A 21,627-nucleotide genomic window follows, 5' to 3' on the forward strand; every position below is an offset into this window, starting at 1 on the left:
TAGATAAAGAGATGTCTGAATAGACAAATAGTGCATTACATAGTAAATGCTAACAGAAGTTATCTTTGGATAAGTAAGTGGAATAGTAAGTTGGAGGAAAGTTATGAGAGAAAATTTACACCCCATACTGTATGTAATTCTGAATTATTTGAACTTTCAGATCACTTGTAATGATAAATTATTTTTTTAAGCTTTTTAGAAAAAAATTTCAAAAAAGTTTACCACCTCCTGAAGCCCTCCTTGATAGAATACTGTTGAATACCACCTCACTGTGAGCCTCCTTAGCCTGGTGCACTGGGCCTCCACTTATCTGCAGGGTGAATTGTAAAGTTCAAGAAACTCACATCTATATATATTCTATCTCACCCACCAGATTGAAAACTCCTTTGAGGATGAAGCTGATACTTCTGTTTCTGATGCCTTTCCAATAAAATATCTCAACAGTATTCTATCCAGAATTGTATCTGACTACCTCAAAAATGTGAGGCCATGTGGGTCTTGTTCACTGTATTTGTATATGGCACACACATTGATGACTATGGGATTTCCCTTTATATACATGCATGAAACTAGAGTGTGTAGGCAGATGAACCAAAATCATAAAAACATTTAGGAGCCATACTTAGATATTCTGCAGGCTACCTTCCCATAGCAGTTTCTAAGCACCAATATTACTTATGCTAAAAGTAATACCATATCATAGGACATAACTTAATGCCAAACTTTAAGAGGAATGACTCTGACACAACATTCAATCTAACATGTTGTCAAGCAATTTCTATTACCTGTAAAATGTTCCTGAAAGTACTGAATCAGATTAAAGAGATAATAACTAACAACAGATTTCAAAGTGAGGTGTCTGGTACAAAGATTTAATCTTTCTTCATCTAATTCCTGACTCTAGAGATCATTCAACACGTTCCTTGGGATCCTGGAATTCCAATGGGGAGTGGATAAGTGATGCCAGTAGGCATGGCTGTGAAGATCTGGAGGAGACAAAGTTCTCAAATGAACTCCAAAAAACCGGGTCCATGGAGGTTTACCATTATGTTTCTCTTTATAAATTTCCTGCAGCTTGTATCTATACTGGATTACATTATAACATATTCAAAGTTGATTTGTGTTCGTGCACAGCCTGAAGTGAATGGAGTATGTGCTGACATGAGTTTAAATCTCTAGATGTGGAACAATTCAATATGTCAGCCTTACTATAGTATTACCTGCTGACACCGCACTGAATTCAGTGATCAACTGCACTTAGAATTTCACTGTTCTCATGCTTGCATTCAGATTTAGAATCTAGTTTTCTCATCTACAGATTGCAAAACTATTTGGATTCTAAGATCTGGTTAGTAGGATGGGGAGGAGGACAAGTGCATTTAGAAAAAGTAAGTGGATATGGGGGAGGTTTGGGAATCTGACATCTGAAACTGATATATTTTAAAAGCTCTTAACTTCCAGCTAAAACTAATCATCTTCATTTAATGCTCCTATTAAAAATGAATGTGATGTAACTGCAAACATGTTAAGATTAACCGATACCTAGGAAACAAAACGGAGAAGGCAATGGCACCCCACTCCAGTATTCTTGCCTGGAAAATCCCATGGATGGAGAAGCCTGGTAGGCTGCAGTCCATGGGGTCTCGAAGAGTCGGACACGACTGAGCGACTTGACTTTCACTTTTCACTTTCATGCTTTGGAGAAGGAAACGGCAACCTACTCCAGTGTTCTTGCCTGGAGAATCCCAGGGACGGGGGAGCCTGGTGGGCTGCCGTCTGTGGGGTCGCACAGAGTCGGACACGACTGAAGTGACTTAGCAGCAGCAGCAGGAAACAAAAAGGAGCTTCCCAGGTAGCACTAGTGGTAAAGAACCCGCCTGCCAGTGCAGGAGACATAAAAGACACAGGTTCAGTCCCTGGGTTGGGAAGACCCCCTGGAGGAGGGTATAGCAACCCACTCCAGTATTCTTACCTGGAGAAGCCCATGGACAGAGAAGCCTCATGGGCTACAGTCCATAGGGTCGCAGGGTCAGACATGACTAAAGTGACTTAGCACACATGCACACAGGAGATAAGAAACATAGTCACAGTTTTCTGGTTTACAATGAAATAAGTATGCTTCAAACTATTCTTTTTTAAAAGAAAAATTATAACTTGGCACTTACCATTTGTTCATTATCCATCTGTCAATACTTCAGTTGTGCTGTGCTGTGCTTTGTCATTCAGTTGTGTGCAACTCTTTACAACCCCATGGATGCAGCCTATAAGGCTCCTCTGTCCATGGGGATTCTCCAGGCAAGGATACGGGAGTGGGTTGCCATGCCCTGCTCGAGGGGATCTTCCCAACCCAGGGATCGAGCCCAGGTCTCCCACATCGTAGCCAGATTCTTTACTGTCTGAGCCACCAGGGAAGTTACTGAGTAACCTGAGTTACTATTTCTCAAATAACCAGAATTTCTTTGTATATTTTATATTTTTTCCCTGAAGGTCATTGAAAATGCATATGATAAGTCAATACACACATAAAAAGCACAAAAAGATCAAATAACATCTAACATACTATTTAATAACCAACACTGCTTGGGACATTTTAGACCTGATGTCAGCTCAGAGAAATACTGATTCATTTTAATAAGATTCAGTGCACAATAAGGCTGGAAAGACACATGAATCATACCAAAAATAAGCACAATATTAATTAACAAACTGGAGACATTCATATCATCAAACGCAAAGGCTGAAAGGACACATTTTGGATGAATCTGTTTTACAGGAGAATAGTCAGTTACTTAAGGCTAGCGGTCCTAGTTTAAGACTGAGGGCTGTTTCAAGTGTCTTTTCCCCTAGAAAACTTAAAATAACAACTGAGATGTTGAAGGTTTCCACCCACTGGGAAGATAATAAGGTCAATAAACAGACACATAAATAATAATACAGGTGAGAAAATATTTCTGAAAACTTCTTCCTCCCTCCCTTCCTACAGAACCCTTAACTTAAATCCAAAAGAGTTACGAATGACTTCATCATATCATCAGAAGTGAATTCTAAGTGCAGAGTAGTATGTTTCTTGAATGGCAGTTCTCCCCCTCCACTTACCAAAATCATTCTGGAAGCATGATGAGAATAAGGGCGGGCTTTGGCATCAGAAAAACATATTTCTTTTCTTTTCATCTTCTTATTTTTCAGCCAGTTATTCACTTTTGTTGAGCCTCAGTTTCCTCATCTGTAAAATGGGGACAGTAACACTTTACTTACATTTAAGGATCAAATGAGATGTCTATACAGCAAAGCACATATGTTGACCCTGTACATGAGGTTGCTCAGAAGGCTTACTTCTTCCTATTGTTTTCATTTTATATGATTGTGTTTTTTCACAGTGGGGCATACTTTATTCATAACAAGGACACCAGTAGTCTCTACCATACTGGGAAATCTTCACAGGTACGAAGGGGCATCTCATATTACTACGTTAACGAATTATAACTCTGAATTACCAAAGAGATGAACAAAATCATTCACTTAGTGAGGATTCAAGTCTCTGAAACCATATTAATATTTATCTCTTCTATTATTAAATAAGTAACTAATTGCGTAAAATGTTGAAAGAAAAGAAACTGCTATTAAAGACATATCATTTTGATCAAATGAACTGAGCTTTCATGATTTTTACTTTATTATGATGTATACGAAATACACATGTCAGTGATTCAGTGTGAGGTTCCTTAATGTTCTATTTTGGAGAGGTTTTTTTTTTTTTTCAAGTGTCCCTTCCTTACAAAACTCTGACTGATTTAAGCTTGTTGCTTAGAACAAAATATCAGAATGACAGTTAAAATACTGAAATTCTTCATATATTAGGAAGACAATAAATACCAGCAACAAATGTATAAATAATACAACCCAGAAAATATTTCTGAAAATTTCTTACTCTTCCCATTCCCACCGAACCATCAGCTTACTTCCCTGAGGCATTTGAAAGAGTGACCAGGGTATTAAAAGTGAAAGTGTAGCAAGGTAAGCAAAAAAGAGACAGCTGATTCCTCTGGAAGAAAAAAAAAAAGGTGTCAGCACTTAACCAAAATATGTATCCCTACGTATGCACACAAAAGCAGACTTTTACAGGGTTCTTGGCTTTATAAATACTAAAAGAAAGGGGAGAAAGCGTGTAATAACTACAGCCCTCTCATTAAAAACGGTTTGGCAGAGAAAAGATGAGTCTCTGCTAAAATAGCAAATAAGACCTTTTGGGGCCCAACATCCAAAGCCTATCTGACCCGAAGGGTGACAGTATGCCACTTAAAGCGATGTGCTTCCTGCCTAGGAAATGATACGGATGGCAGTACCTGACTGAGTGTAACACTAGTGTAATGGCAGGCTCTGAAGGCTGCTTTATTTGGTAATTGTTTGGGAATAGGTCTCTATACTAGCTACATAATTTCTCACAGGGATGCTATATCATCTGAGGGCTTCAAGTTCTATTCACCTGGAAAATGTAATCTACAATGAGGGGGAAAAGTGTACAACAGCACGACTATGATGTCTCTACAAGGCGAGAATGCCTGCAGTAAAGAACAGCACGCTGATTTAACTGCTGCTGTCAACACTGGCTTCCCGTAGGCCCCAAGGACTAATACACTCTTGCAGGGAAGCAAATTTGGGTCTTACAGACGGGCAAAGCTCCTAGAACTGATTATTCAGTCAAGTCCCCAGGAACTCTTAACACATTTCATATTTTTCAATTTGAAAGAATGGTACTACTTATCTAGAAACCTCCTTTCTCCCAGAAATATAATCCATCAACAAATATATGACATCAGCAAGAAAAAAAAAAGGAGAATTAGATGTCTTCTTATTTACTGTTTCCTTTTCAGCATCCCATACACAGATATATGTCTAATAGCCAGCAGCCTGTCTAAAAAAACTTGATTACTTGGCCAGACTATTCTTGCCTGACCCAGTGAACACCTCAGTAAAATGTTGCTCAGTTGAGGTCTCAAACCCTATCAGTTCTGATGACAAGCTTCACAACAGAGTTCATCCCCAGGCACTCTGATTTTAGAAAACTGATTTAAAAAAAAAAAAAAAAAAACAAATGTACTAAGAGAGGTGGATATAAAAATTGAAGTTATTCAGATGGGATTTAGCTCTGGTTAAAAGTTCTGATGTACTGGTAAATTTACAATTTTCACCATGATATTATCACGTGTGATTTAACACATGTTTTAATGCTATAAATCGTCCTGAAACTCTTAGCCAATGATTCCAACTAGGCCAGAACTAGAAGGAGCCTTAAACAAATTATCACTCTTTGAAACTGATATATATACCTAACTCTACCCATTTCCATAAAAATTTCAAAATTCTGAAGCAGATAAACAAAACTCAAAGATTACACACACCAAGCGAAGTAAATCAGACAGACAAAAACAAATATCATATGGTATCACTTATACATGGAATCTAAAAAAGGATATAAATGAAATTATTCACAAAACAGAAGTAGACTAATAAACATAGAAAATAAACTTATGGGTATCTAGGGGGAAAGGGGGAGAGAGATAAATTAGAAGTTTGAGATTAATAGTTACACACTAGTATATATAAAATAGATGAACAAGGACTATCACAGGAAACTATATTCAATATCTTGCAATAACCTAAAATGGAAAAGAATATGAAACTATACATATATGTATTTGTGAATCATTTTGTTTTTCACATGTAACTAATACAACATTGTAAATCAACTACACTTCAATAAAAAATGAAACATAAAATACTTACACATACAAACTGAAGTGAGAGGAAGTTGATTAATCATAGAACACTAGCCTGGGTCATGGGAAAGCTAGTGTAGCCCAGCTAATTTAGGCAAGCTTCTATCTCATTTTACCTCACACACTCTGCTTCCTTGAAGCTCCAGACACTGTGCCAGGCCCACAGCTACAAGAGTGAATAACACCAACTCCTTGCTCTCAAAGACCTCTCTGTTAGTAACTTTCAATTAAATAGAGATAAAACACAAACCTTTACATAACTCATAAGAAGGGTACTAAGTGAGGAGTATATGAGTAGTAGGGGATGGAGAGACACAGGAAACTGACTCTCCCCCCAGATGACCTTGGACTGGTATAAAGATTTAAAGACATCTCAAGCACAGAGGAATTCACGCATCTCATGTCATGTGATAAGTGAAGGTTCTGGCCCCGGAAAATTGATAAGGGGATCAAGTGATGTCATTTGTTGCAACAGATAAATAGATCACTCATTGATTTAAAACTTGTGAACATTTTAACCCATAACATGATCAGATTTCCTGAGAACAGGATGTGTGTGTATATGTGTGTGTGTGTATGTGTGTGTGTGTAGGTGCTCAGTTGTGTCCAACTGTGTGAACAGGATAATCTATCCCAATCCATCCTCTATACTCGTGTGTGTGTGCTTGCTAAGTTGTTCCAGTCATGTCCAACTCTTTGCAACCCTGTGGACTGTAGCCCACCAGGCTCCTCTATCCATGGAATTCTCTGGGCAAGAATACAGAGTGGATTGCCAGGTCCTTCCCCAAAGGATCTTGTCAACCTAGGGATCGAACCCAAGTCTCCTGTGGCTCCTGCACGGCAGGTGGATTCTTTACCACTGAGCCACTGGAGAAGCCCCCTCAACACTATGCGGCCTGTCAAACAGATGCATTGTCACCATACGTGGTTAAAGCACACTGAGGTGACTCCCTGTATCCACAGTGGACACGGAGGGTGTACATTTATGTGCACTCAGGGAAATAGAGTGATTCCATTAGCCAACGCCAAAGGCCACCAAGACTGCAATGCTGCAGGCAGTAGACTCTTCATGAGATGCTGATTTCTCAAACATCATGGCAGTAATCTTATAGGGTAGAGAAATTCAATGAAAGCAACTCTTTCCAACTGAAGTTATTGTTCAAGGTATTTATGCCCAAACTTTCTTTTTGACTCTCCTAGATAAATGGTATTATCTGAACTCGTCAGTGCTTTTTGTTTCTCCCCATGATTTTACACCCAAGAGCCATTATCAAATCACAAGAAGCAGAGTGGAAATTCAAAAAACCCTTCAATTCTAGACCTGAATGAAATCCTGAAGGACAATGTCCATGAGAGTTTCCTAAGGATTGTGACTGCTACCATAGAGCACACCCATCGCCCTAAACTTCCCTCCCTACATGCCGATCACTCCCTTCCAAGACAACCCCTATAGCATTATGATTATATTTCTTAAAAAAAAAAAGAAACAGAAAGTAGGAGTAAAAGTCACTTAATACCCAATCAATCAAATTTTATCCTTTCTTTCTCCTCTCCCATTCATACTTAAATGTTACCACATAATATCTATATTTAAAAGTTTATGTAATGGTTCCTCTGGTATCTATTACTGAAGTGAAACAATTTTTTCTTTTAACTAGAAAAGATTCAATTCATGTAGTTATTGTTCTCAAATGAGGTATTATAAAGTCTCTCTGACTCTTCAGAGACATGGGCTACCTCTCAGAAAGAAGACAGGAAAACACTAAAACAGCTTTAAAGCCCCCAGTTAAAGTCCCTTTATTGAGAAATCATGTTTGCTTATGTTCTACACCAGAAATGCCTTTTGAATATTCATTCATTTACCTATAAATTTAAATAGCTACTATGTGCTATTCTACATGCACTGTCCTAGATGTTTAGCATACATCCGTGAACAAAAAAGACCAAGGTCTTTGGCATCATAGATCATACACTCTAGGGACTTCCCTGGTGGTCCAGTGGTTAAGACTCTGCACTCCCAATGCAGGGGGCATGGGTTCCATTCCTGGTCAAAGAACTAAGATCCCGCATGCCACACGACATGACCAAAGGAAAAGAAAAATCTAATGTTCTTACAGAATGATACCGGGTTTAGGATAAGAGTGATATTACAAAGAGAAAAAAGGATAGACCTGTCAGTAGTGTTTGGGGCCACTGTTCATCCATTTGCAATAAAATAAAATTAGATCTCTACCTCACACCGGACATAAAAATCAGTAATAGGTAGAAATTTTTTAGAATAAAAGACAGAAGAACATCTGTAGGAACTTAGAAAAGAATTTCATAAAAAGGACATAGAGTAAAATCTACATGGTTATATTTGATTATATAAGTAAAAGCTTTGGCAAACAACAACAACAAAAATGGAGCCACAGTTTGGGAGAAGGCATACAATCAAGAAGCAATTTGTACCCAGGATTCACAGAGCGTTCCAACAAATTGATGGAAAGCAAAGACTGAAAAGTCTAGTTTTAAAAATGGGTAAAGACTATGAGCAGCAATTCATAGAAGAGAAAATCCGGATAGCCAATTAATGGAAAGGTGTTCAGCCCCCAAAGTTACACGGAAAATGCTCATTAAAATACTGAGATACAATTTTATGCCCATTAAAGTAGCAAATATTAATATTTTAAAGTCAGACAATATCAGGGGTTGATGAAGTAGTATAGCACTAGGACTTCTCATTCACTGCTGAGGAGAGAGGAGCTTGGTACTCATGCATTATAGAGCAGCTTGGTAATATCTAGGAAACCTAGATTACATGTGTACACAAGGAGACTTGTATGAGAATGACCCTCATATATTACTGTGTGCAAAAGGAAAAGCTCAGAAACAAATTCAATGCTCCGTTACAGGGGACTAGAGAGACTGTAGCATATTCAACAATGGAAAACTGCAGCTGTTAAAATGAATACATGGGGTTTACATATAATTAGCATGGAGAGTTCTCAGAAACAATGTTGGAAAAAAAAGTTGCAGAAGGAAACACACAAAATAACACAGTTTTAAAATCCACAAGTATTTGTTAAACAGTCATGGAGGTTTTGGAGTAGGAAATGGCAACCCACTCCAGTATTCTTGCCTAGAGAATCCTATTGACAGAGGAGCCTGGTGGGCTACAGTCCATGAGATCGCAGAGTCAGACACAACTGAGCGACTGAACATGCACACACACACACACGGAGGTTTAGATTTGTACAAAAATATTTTAAAAACCATCAACATGAAAGACATTAAATTCATGATAGTAGTTATTTCTGGAATGGGGCAAGAGAATAGAGTTAGGGAGTATTCTTAACTCTAATTTTTTTTTTAGTATCTTCAGTAAAGATGGCAAAAATCTTATAATTTCATAAACATGAATCTAAGTGTTCACACTAAACTCTATAATTATCTACAAATGTAAAGTATTTTATAATAGCATTATTGATTTTTAAAGCAGAGAAAAAAATAAAATTAGATGAAATTTGTTCCTTTATACATAATATAAGACAAAAAGAATTTGAGATGGTGGCCTCACATTATTGTCTCTGAAAAAAGAATTTAAAGAATGGAGCCACACTCTTGCCATTTTCCACTTCCCCCCACCCCCACTCCCAAGGTGACACACTCACCTGGTTGTCCCTGCAGTGGTTAACTGCTGGCTGTTAATTACATGCAAAATCCTTTTGCTATTGCCCCCACCACCTAGGATTGTTTGAAACCATGGAGAAGCCCACCTTCAGGAAGAGTCTGGAAGCAGGACAGAAAATACTCAGTATTGCAATCAATAGGGAATAAACTAATAAAATTCACTGATCATTTTCCATCTTTTGATATCTTTTTAGTTTCCACCTGGTAATTAAAAAAAAAAAAAAAAAAAGAATCAAAGTGTGGTTTTGTCCAGAGAGAATAGATATCACTAAATTGTGTTGCTGTTGTTTAGTCATTAAGTCATATCCAACTCTTTGTGACTCCATGGATGGTAGCCCACCAGTCTCCTCTGTCCATAGGAAATTTCCAGGCAAGAATATTGGAGTGGGTTGCCATTTCGTTCTGTAGGGTGTCTTCCCAACCCAGGAATCGAACCCATGTCTCCTGCATTGGCAGGAAGATTCTTTACCACTGAGCCACCATAGACTAGAAATACATAGTAATAATATTAAATCATTATTCCCCCAACTTTTTCCTCACAGGAATGTTCTTAACCCTATCTAAAAGGTTTTTTAAAAACAATGGTCTAATTTATTCAACTGTAATTTCTGTAGTTAATTGCCAGGAGCCAGCGTGAAGAGCTCCGCCCGTGGCAAAGGTTATGAGGAAGGAGGCTTGGCATACGCAAAGGCGGGATCGAGCCTCAGGAGTCCCCCTGGAAATTTTCGAGCATCTACCCCCAAAACCAGAGTCTGCCTACTTTTTGCTTTGTGTTCTCACCTACACCTCTGACTTTACGGGAGGCTGTCCCCCACTACCTCTCTCTAAAAAAAGAGTTAATTTACAGCTCCAGTTAATAATTCCTGGGTGTGACAGTGTTTCAACCTACAAACTCCTTTGGAAGTCCTCTAGCCTGCCTGAATAGGTTTTTCCGGCCACATGTGATTGTTCAGAGCCTCCCAACTGTGAGAGGCACGAGATGTTCTAAACTGTCTAAATACAGATTTCTTTGAGCAGTTAAAAGATTGATTAAAAATTGTATTGGTGAAGGGTTTTTCACCTGTTGGGCCAATGTTTGCTGCTAAGTCTCCATATCTCTTACCTACTGTGTCCCTGGCAGTGTATTGATTGATGTAATTGGTGTATAGAAATGTAAGTAGTAGCTTTAATGTTTGTAATCTTGGACACTTGAGTTAATTCTTTTCTTGATTTAGCCCACCACACCTTTGCCCTATAGGAATGCAACTTTATCTAATGCTTTTGGAGGCTGGCGACTGACTTTAGAATAATCACCTTTAGAAAAAAATAAGTTTCTTAAAATGTTAACAGGCCTCCTGGCCAGAAGATGATGTAAATCACCTAAACTTTTACATATGATAAGTTTGAAAGCCTGACTTCGATTAGGATCAAGGACTGCTGTTCTTGCATGACTCTACCCCTTCCCCCATTATCCTCTATGCACAACTGAAGGTATAAAACTACTTTGGAAAATAAAGTATGCCCTTTTGTTCACCGAAATTTGGTCTCCCCATGTCATTCTTTCTCTCACCTTCTGGCTAAATTTTCCTCTGGGGCGGGGAAGCTCGTCAAGCCTACTAATTTTGCCTGGGCTTCTAAGATCTGACCGGGGAGGCCTTAGTGTCTCCTCTCCTTCGGGAGAACGGGAGGATGCCTGCGGCCTATGTAGGTGATGTAAATTCCTTGCTCTGGAATTTTATTCAGCCTCTTTTCTTCACTGAATTTCTTTGCTGAGCTATCCTTATTTCACCACTCTTTATATCCTTAATTAACGTTTAATTAAGCAGTTGTTTCCTGATCCTCGCCGACGCCGTCCCCGCTTCGAACTCCCTGGATCCACCAACCCCTGCAGTTAATACATTCATGTGTCATCTTGTTTTAGGCACTTCACAGTACTTCCTTTGTGAAACGACACCATCCTCACGACAGTGAAAAAGATGGTGACAAGAAGAAATGACATCATCTTTACCTTTAAAGAATTTAGTACAATCTTATTTCCCACATTATACTGATCTCGGCCAATATAATCTAAGGTTTTAAACATAAATTGTTTTATTACACTTTTACATTACAGATCATATCTTTCAAAGATGATTTTTAATGCTCAAGGATTATCTAGACATCTCTATATGTTTAAATTGTATTAATGGATAATATAGTCTTTTTATAGTCAGGCTTCCTCTTTCTTTACTTCTTATTTTTGACTTTTGATCAGTAAGAGCCAAGCTTTCCAAACTTTAATATGCATATCAATCACCTAGGGATCTTGTTAGAATGCAGGTTCTAATTTCCAGAGGTCTGGGGAGGGGCTTGTGATCCTGCATTACTAACAAGCTCCCAGGTGATACAGATGCACTGCCTTTGATCAGCAAGGAGCCCAAGTAAATTTTTCAATGATGTATGGGTAGTATGTTTTCTGTGTCTTAGCATATTTGAGAACGTTTTCCTATTGTCTATACATATGAATAACATTTTCACTAGGAAGAGAATACTTGAAGCACAGACTTTTATCACAAACCTCTTTGATAGATGCTCTATTATCTTCCAGCACTTTGCGCTTCAGGGAGTTCTGAGGCTTACCTTATTTGAGCCCCTTGAAATACAGCAGCAGTTTTTTCCTGCTAGGAAGCTTGCAAGAGATTTTCAATATCATGCAAGTTCAAATTTTCACCACGAAAAAAAAAATAAACTAGATCAATTTGTATTTACATTTAATTTGGTTTAAAAAAAGTGAGCACTTTTAATTGAAACGTAAGTTTTTTAAGCTTATGAAAAAAATTTTCATTTCCGTATGACATTTGCCATATATTTTTATATTTATTTATTGAGAATTCTTATTTTCCTTATGTTGAATCATCGCCTTTATTCTTTGTACCTATTTATTTCATCAATTATAGTCAGAGATTTTAAAACCCCACTTTCAATACTGATAGAAAGATAGACAGATAGTAAGGATATAATGATTTGAATACTGTTAACCAACTTTATGTAATTGACATTTATACAATGGAATGTTATGCATTCTTGCTATTAAAAACATTTGAACAATGAAAATAAAAGAACTGTGGCTACACTTGTCAATAACTCTTAGAAATAAGGTTGAGGGAAGGGGAAGGCATTTTATAAACAAATACCTTCACTATAATATTGTTTTTGTAAAAACAAGCAAAACTAAACAATATGTTGCTTAAGGGATATGTATATATGTATATATATTTATATATAGACAGATCATGAAAAGCAAACAAAAGAGAAATACAACAAAATTCATTATACTGTTTACTTTTTGGAGAAATGAATACACATACATTTAAAGTTCTTGAATGTTCTACTTTTTAAAATAAATAGATCTATTATTTTTATTTCATTATTATCATAATCATAATCAAATATTTACAATTCCAGTCACAGAACCAGATCCTACAGAGGCTCAAAAACAGGTGGAGTTCCCTGTATCCAGGTATCAAGTGAAAACCTCTATAAATCTACTTCTACATAATAGCAGCGAAAACCTAACAAAATTTACTTGAATTCAATAATTTAAAACAATAATAAATTCAGAACTCTAAAATTTAACCAAAGGTTTCAACAATCTTGGAAATCTCTATTAAAGAAATAATGCCAAATCTCAGTAAAAGCAGAAGACTTTGGGCATTTTAACTTGACCTACTCCCCCAACCTCCTTCCCAAGCTCCATCAGAGTGTGCATGCATGCTCAGTGTTGTCTGACTCTTTGTGATCCTGTGGACTGTGGCCTGCCAGACTCTTCTGTCCAGGGAATTTTCCAGGCAAGAATAATGGAGTGGGTTGCCATTTCCTACTCCGGGGGATCTTCCCAACCCAAGTATCGAATTCATGTCTTTTGTGTCTCCTGCCCTGGCAGGCAGATTCTTTACCACCACACCACCTGGGGAGCCCCCCTAGCTCCATGGGAGCCTTGAAAACCAGCAATCTTTCAATTAACATCCAACAATAGCCTTACAGAAACAAAAGAAAGCACATTAGGTTTGAAGAGCCTCAAAAAGCCACATCCCCAGAGCATTGACACTATTTGACCTCACAGCAAATTTAAAAAGTGCCAATTTGCTGTGTGTTTTTATTATTTGACCTAATTAGTAGCTCATTCCAAAGGAAAAGACCTATCCTTATAGTGTTTGTCAAAAACAATCAGTGATAACTATTTACCATTACAACTTCCTGAGGCCGTGATACCCCTTTGAGCAAACAAGAACCTGGCCAAAATTTTAAAAAGATCTTAGGAATGAGATGTCTGGTGGTGGGGGGAGGCAGGCACAACAAACTTTGACATATTTCTGAGGATTTAGAAAACCAGAGTAATGTGCAGGACTATGCACATGCCCAGAAAAGACCTATTCATGCACCTATCTCTTACCTCTGGCTGACCTTGAGACCCTCTGCAGGAAATGAAGGCTAAGGTGAGAAATGTAGTTGAATAAGGGTTGATGGTGTGGGCCAACACACACACAACTCCTCAACAAAGAGTGGAAGACTTATTGCTCCAAGTCATTTAAGGAAATCTCTAAGCAGTCATTACCTGACCACTAAGTTAACCAAGCAAAGACTTCAGCAGTTGCATAAAACAGGGAATACATACCTTACAGAATTAGTTTAAGAAAGTTGCAGAACAAACATATAAGCAACAACAACAAAAATACAGAAAGAAAAACCCTTGGGTGGCAGGAGGTGGGGATGGAGATGTGATTTCCAGAGTTATAACATTATGTTATCTAAAATATCCAGGTTTTAACAACAAAATTGTTTTTGTTGTTAAATAGCAAGACATGCAGAGAGGCAGGAAAGTATGGCCCATACACAGGAAAAATAGCAGTCATTGGAAACTGATCTGAAGAGGACCAAATGCTGGACTTACTTTATGAAACTTTTCATTTTTATCATCATTAATCATTATAAGTATGTTTAAAACACGGTAATCCCTGTATAAAGAAATGTCAAGAGAATAAGAATATAAACCGAAGACTACTAGGAGAAAATGGTCACAAAAAACATATCTGATAAAGGAAATACATATCTGATAAAGGAATATATCTAAAATATACAAAGAACATTTAAAATTCAACAATAAGAAAATGAATATTCCAACTGAGATTAACAGTTGATTTCCACCAGAAAGACCTCAAGTCAGTGGGTTGACATAAATAACATGCTAACAAAAGGATTTAACCAAGAATTCTGTATTCAGAAAAATTATCCTTCAAAAATGAAGGAGAAATTAAGATATTCCCAAATAAACAAAAACTGAAATAATTCATCAACATCAGATCTGCCCTACAAGTTAAGTTAAAAGTTAAGTTAAATGAAAAGACACAGGGGAGTACTTGAGTCCAAGTGAAGAAATTTAAAAAAACCAATAATCACATAGATAAATACAAAAAGTACAAATGTATTTTTGTAACATGTTTCCTATCTGATTTATAAGAAAAGTTCATAAAGTAATAATTATTCATAATTATTGAATTGTATTGAACTGTATTGAAGTCTTCACAATATGTGAAGATATAATTTGTTAACCAGTAATCACACAAAGGAGCAGGAAGAGAATGAAATTATACTAGAGCAAACTTTTGTGTTCTGCTGAAATTAAGTTGGTACTAACACAAACTAGATTGTTTTTAGTTATGATATTAATGTTAATTCTAGGATAACAACTAAAAAAAACCTCAAAAAAATTAGTAAAAGAAATAGCAAGGTCAGAAATTGCAGAATGGATTTTAAAAATAGGCTCTAACTATATGCAACACACTTCAGACTGAAAGACACAAAAAGTTGAAAGTAAGAGAGTGGAAACAATACCATGCAAACAGGAATCAAAAGAGAACTAGAGTGACGATACTACTATCAGACAAAATATGGCAAAAGTTGTTAACAAAGAACAACATTTATAATGATAAAATGGTCAATCTATCAGTAAAATATAACAATAATAAATGCACACACCTTACAAAAGAAACTCAAACTATGTGAAGCAAAATTGAGAGACCTGAAAAGACAAAGAGCTTAAAATAATAGTTGAAGATGTCATAACTCACTTTTAAGAACAGGTAAAACAACTGATCAGAATATCAACAAGGCTACCAAGTAATTGAAAAACACTATAAGCCAATTCAGAGAAGGCAATGGCACCCCACTCCAGTACTCTTGCCTGGAAAATCCCATGGGCAGGGGTCCCTAAGAGTCGGACACGACTGAGCGACTTCACTTTCACTTTTCACTTTCATGCATTGGAGAAGGAAATGGCAACCCACTCCAGTGTCCTTGCCTGGAGAATCCCAGGGACGGGGGAGCCTGGTGGGCTGCCGTCTATGGGGTCGCACAGAGTCGGACACAAGTGAAGCGACTTAGCAGCAGCAGCATAAGCCAATTAGACCTAACAGACATTCCTAGACCACTCTACCCAAAAACAGCAGAAAGCACATTCTTCTCAAGTACATGTGGAACATTCTCTAAGATAGATTATGTACTAGGTCATAAAACAAATTTAAATATATTTAAAAGGATTGAAATTATACCAAGTATATCCCCTGATAAAAACAGAATTAAATATATATCAATAGCAGAAGAAAATTGGGGAAATTCACAAATATATTGAAATGACATACTCCTAAACAACCAATGAATTAAAGAAGAAATCACAACAGAAATCAGAAAATATTTTGAGATGAATTAAAACAAAACTTAACATATCAAAACTTATTGGATACAGCCAAAACAGTTCAGACAGATAAGTTTTTAACTGTAAATTCCTATATTGAAGAAGAATAACTACATGAATATTTATGAAATATTAATCAATCCTTGGGTTGCTCTTAGTTTTTACTTTATCCTTAGGTTTCCCATCACCCATTTCTCAAGGCAATCAGGCCATTCTGGATTCATCATCTTATCCTTATTAAATCATTTCATTATCACAACCACCCTATTATTATATTATTATAATAGCACAATAATAAGTGCAATTATTGATTCCAATTAACAAGTTATGGAACTGAATCCCAGAGAAGTTGGGTAATTTGCCCAAGGTCACAGAACTTACAACTGATAGGGAATGAAACTCAGAAGTCTGGCATCAGAGATAGGATGAGAGAGTCAGAGAAAGGGCTCAATTACTGGCTACTGAACTTCAAAAACAACATTGAAAATTTTGTACTATATACTAGGAAATGGGAAACATCAGTCCCTGGCCATTTTATATATGGCCGATGAGTTGGGAATTTTTAAATGGTTAAAATTTTTGAAGAAGAATATTTCATAACTATTGAAACTATTGTCAGTTCTTTGCATTTTGTCAGGATAAAAGCTGAATATTCCCATTTGTCATATCATACAGCAGTTTCATGGCTTAGCAAGATAAAATTTTTGCTATTTTTTGAGCTCAAGGGCAAGACTGAAATTTTTCTGAATGAGAAAATTGCCTTCAACTATGATTATTCAATACTGAATGGTTTTAAAATTAGTTTTACTGAAAACTCAATAATGTTTCCAGACTTAAAAGCTTTCCTTCAGATTTCTAGCTCTGGCTGTGACAAGGTAGATGGTATTGGGCTAACCCTCCTGCTGAACATAGTTATGAAAGCTGGACAACATACTTTAAAAACGTTTGAAGGCATATAGAGAAGCCAATGCAGGCAGTGTTTAAGAGGCTTTGTGTTTCTTTAGAAAAGAGAAACACAGGAAGTGAACTCTACAATCACCTTGGCTGTTTTTCCTAAGAACATTTTGAATTTACAGAGCTGGGGAATGAAGGAAACCCAAACAAAAACAGTGGTCGTGCTGGGCTGACAAGGCAGAGGTCCAAATTGGGCAGCCAAAGAGGCTAAAACGTAAAGGCAAAGTCTCAGAGAGCAAGGAACCACAACTCTTCTAAAAATGTGCAAAACAAATTTCTGTTTGGTAGTCAGCTGACAGCTAGGGTCTGTATGCCTAGGATTATAGTACACACACAAAAGCAAACCCACAAAGACAGCAGTTAGGAGACTAGAAGGCTAAGCACAGAAGTGAGCAGCTTCCTGGTTCTGGGGAGACAGGGATTGGACTGCAAGGTTCTAGCCAAGTGAGAAGGACTGGAATTTCTGCGTACTTGGAGAGGAGCACTCAAGGTCAAAGGACTACCCCCTAGGATTAAGGGAAAAAACTTGGGCCCTAACAAAAATGATTTGTTATACTCATCTCTCTGCCAAAAATATTAACCGTCCTTGGTACATTTTTTAGCCCATGGTCTATTTTGGTATGGTCTATTACAATTGTGTGCAGGTAAAAGTTTCACAACTAGCTCTCCAAGTTTTGATTTATAGCATCCGTTTATTTCCACTGTGAACTTATTCCCACCATGGCCAATTTTAAGCTACGAGTATGATATTACTGAACACAGATCTGTAAAGAGATGTGTACAACTGACTCATCAACTGGTATGAGAAAGCTCGAAGACACCCCAGGAATCATGCAGCCCAAACCCTCCCCTTTACATCTTTAAACTTTATATCTTTACATCTTCATATCTTCAAACTTAAAAAAAAGGAAAGAATAACTTTAAACCCAATTACATGTCATAATTTAGCATTTGTTTTAATATTTGAAAATGCAGACTTATTTGAATAATTATTTGTTTGGGGGGATTTTCTTTTCTATTAAGATCAGACTTATAATACAGTATTATTCCTGAACATAATTTCTCTTTTGGGGCTGAAGCATGAGTCTCTCTCATTCAAAGACAAACAAAGGTGGCTTAAACACCAATGAATAATTTTTCCATTGATTTGCCTTTAATGAACATTTGTTCATTAAACATAGTTCGATTCAACAAATACTCATGGAGTGTGTACTCAAGGCACTACTCAAGGCACTCTGCAATGTAATGAAAAGTCCCCCATGCCTTCCATTACTCTTATCAAAACAAACATTCAACAGCCTAAAAGAAAACTCTTTGGAAGAGAATATTTCTCAAGATTGAATGGGAGTGGGGAGGAGAATACCTAAAGCAAAGAGCAGGAACATAAAAGCACACATGATGAGGCTGAAAGATTAGAAAATAAAAATATGATTCTAAGTCTCCATTGCTTGTCCTTTTAGGGGCATGGGAACTCAGTCTGAAGTTATCCTCACAATGACCCATGATGGAAGGGGACACATTTCCATCCTGACTCTATGACTTTGGGATCTTATCACCTTTTTTGTGGCTCTACTCCTGGCAGGGAAGAGTCAGCCAAGTTCTTTTGGGCTGTTTACATGTGTCTAAATCACTTGTTTTCTAGCACTTAGGAAAGCATTCTTTTTCTTCCCAAACCCTTATCTTATAATGAATTTACGCTACAACATAGTATCTGTTTGAAGAGGAAAAATCATCTTTGATCCTCTAGAGGTGATGGTTTCACTTCCCTGTGCATCTTGATATATAAAAATATATATTCTAGTATTATATTACCTATCCTGTAGAAATGCAATATGATGCTTGCCTTGGCTTATTTGATCCCTTTTGTGCCCCCTTATGCTTAGCTTTTAAATTTAGTTTATCTGACCTAGTAATGCCATCTAGTCAAGGCTATGGTTTTTCCAGTGGTCATGCATGGATGTGAGAGTTGGACTGTGAAGAAAGTTGGGTGCTGAAGAATTGATGCTTTTGAACTGTGGTGCTGGAGAAGATTCTTACAAGTCCCTTGGACTGCAAGGAGATCCAACCAGTCAATCCTAAAGGAGATGAGTCCTGGGTGTTCATTGGAAGGACTGATGCTGAGGCTGAAACTCCAATACTTTGGCTACCTCATGCGAGAGTTGACTCATTAGAAAAGACCCTGATGCTGGGAGGGATTGGGGGCAGGAGGAGAAGGGGAGGACAGAGGACGAGATGACTGAATGGCATCACCAACTCGATGCACATGAGTTTGGGTTAACTCCGGGAGTTGGTGATGGACAGGGAGGCCTGGCATGCTGCGATTCATGGGGTCGCAAAGAGTCGGACACAACTGAGCAACTGAACTGAACTGAATATAGGAAAGAATGCTATGACTCCAATGGTAAAGAATTTGCCTGCAATGCAAGAGACCGCACTTCAGTCCCCTCAGCAAGGGAAAGGCAATTCACTCCAGTAGGCTTGCTTGGAGAATCCCATGGACAGAGGAGCCTGGTGGGCTGCAATTTGTGGAGCTGCAAAAAATCGGACACGACTGAGTGACTAAACACACACGTTCATCAGGATAAACCGAGATAAACTCCTCAGCTTAGTCATCTGATCAGCAACCTTAATTCTATTCACAACTTTAATCTCCCCTTGCCATGTAACACAACATATTCCCAAATATCAGGGATTAGGACATGCACATTTTAGGAGGGCAATTATTCTGCCTACTGCAGAAGAGGTGGAGATAACAGAGAAAAGTCAAATAGTATGCAGAACAATTTTACAAGTCCACTTGCTCTCAAAAAACACTGGCACATTGTCATTCTAAAACAAAAATACGTAATTTATAATGATCAGTCACTCTATTCCATATGTGTTTAGTTGAGGCTTACTCTCTTTGCAAATGAAATGCACTTAGTAGAGTCTGCATTTCTACACCAGAGAGGTGCTTAATCTATGGACTTTATCTCAGACATTGGTCCAAATGTCTCCAAAGTAGCACAAAAGTCACTCATTTCACAGATTAAAGACTGAGGCCAAAAGAGGTGATATAGTTCACCCACGTTTTCACACTAAGCAAACCAAAGACCAACTTAGACACCAGGTCACTTGACTTCCAATTCAGGACTCTTTTCCTACACAAAGCTACATGCCAGTGACTGAGGGTCCTTGATAACTTTCTTACTGTCAGCATTAGAGAGAAGTTAACTGTAGAACTCATCACTCTAGGAAGTGAAATGAATCTAATCTTTCTAGTGTGATGAAAACTCATCATACTGTCATCTGAATGCTAGGACAACTTCAAATACAATTTACTGCTGCAAGGGGACCAGAACCATAACTTAGTTCCCAACATTCCTCTGGCAGACAATATTGTTTGGCTTACTCCACAGTTATGCCAAATCGTCTCACAAGGAAGAGATTCAAACACACAAATACTCCTTTTTTCCTCTAGTATCCAATGAGAAAAAATAACTCTGCTAAAGAGACAAAAGTTTTTCTGGGCAAGATTGTGTCTTCATGATAAATGAACAGTCAGACCTTGGTTATGTCTTCCTTTTTATTCCTACTCAGAGAACAAGAATGTTTTTGTTTGCTGCTCTGTCTCCATAAGAACAGTACTTGTTCTCACAGAACTAGAACAGAAAATCTAAAATTTATATGGAATTATAAAAGCCCCAGAACTGGGAAAATTTGGGGGGAAAGAAATCCTGAGGAAAAAGAACAAAGCAGGAGGTATAACCCTCCTTGACTTCACACACTATTACAAAGCTATAGTAACCGAAACAGCATGGTATTGGCCCCCAAACAGGCATATGGATCAATGGAACTGAAAAGAGAGAGTCCAGAAATAAACCCACACATCTACAGTCAATTTATCTTTGACAAAGGAGGCAAGAACATACAATGGAGAAATGACAGTCTTTTCAGCCAGTGGTGTTGGGAATGTTGGACAGCTACATGTAAATCAATGACGTTGGAACACACCCTCACATCTTATACCAAATGAACTCAAAATGGCTTAAAGACTTAAATATAAGACAAGACATCATAAAACTCCTAGAAAAGTACCTAGGCCAAACATTCTCTGACATATGTTTTCTTAGGTCAGTCTCCCAAGGCAATAAAAATAAAAACAAAAATAAGCAAATGGGACCTAATCAAACTTACAAGCTTTTTCACAGCAAAGAAAACCATATACAAAACAAAAAGACAGCTTATGAAATGGGAGAAAATAATTGCAAATGATGAGGCCGACAAGGGTTTAAATTCCAAAATATACAAACAGTTCATAAGAGAAATAATAAACAATTCAATAAACAATAAGAGAAAAATAAACAACTCGATCATAAAATGGGCAGAGGACCTAAATAGACATTTCTCCAAGGAAGGTATACAGATGGCCAGTAGGCACATGAAAAGATGCTTAACACCACTAATCATTAGAGAAATGCAAACCAAAACTACAGTGAGGTACCACCTCACACCCGTCAGAATGGCTAACATTAA

At 37.5% G+C, this 21,627-nt stretch overlaps 1 long non-coding RNA gene across 1 annotated transcript in view; it reads right to left on the bottom strand.

Moving 5' to 3' along the window:
* Positions 1-1,568: 1,568 nt before the first annotated feature.
* Positions 1,569-21,627, bottom strand: part of LOC133251008 (uncharacterized) — an 89,783-nt gene continuing 69,724 nt past the window's right edge. The window contains exons 9-10 of the long non-coding RNA XR_009737482.1: positions 9,431-12,096; positions 1,569-3,223 (exon numbers count right to left, since the gene is read on the bottom strand). This is a non-coding gene — a long non-coding RNA (uncharacterized LOC133251008). The remainder of the gene's footprint in view (positions 3,224-9,430; positions 12,097-21,627) is intronic.

The sequence above is a fragment of the Bos javanicus genome, chromosome 7, assembly GCF_032452875.1.
Source record: "Bos javanicus breed banteng chromosome 7, ARS-OSU_banteng_1.0, whole genome shotgun sequence".
NCBI lineage: Eukaryota > Metazoa > Chordata > Mammalia > Artiodactyla > Bovidae > Bos > Bos javanicus.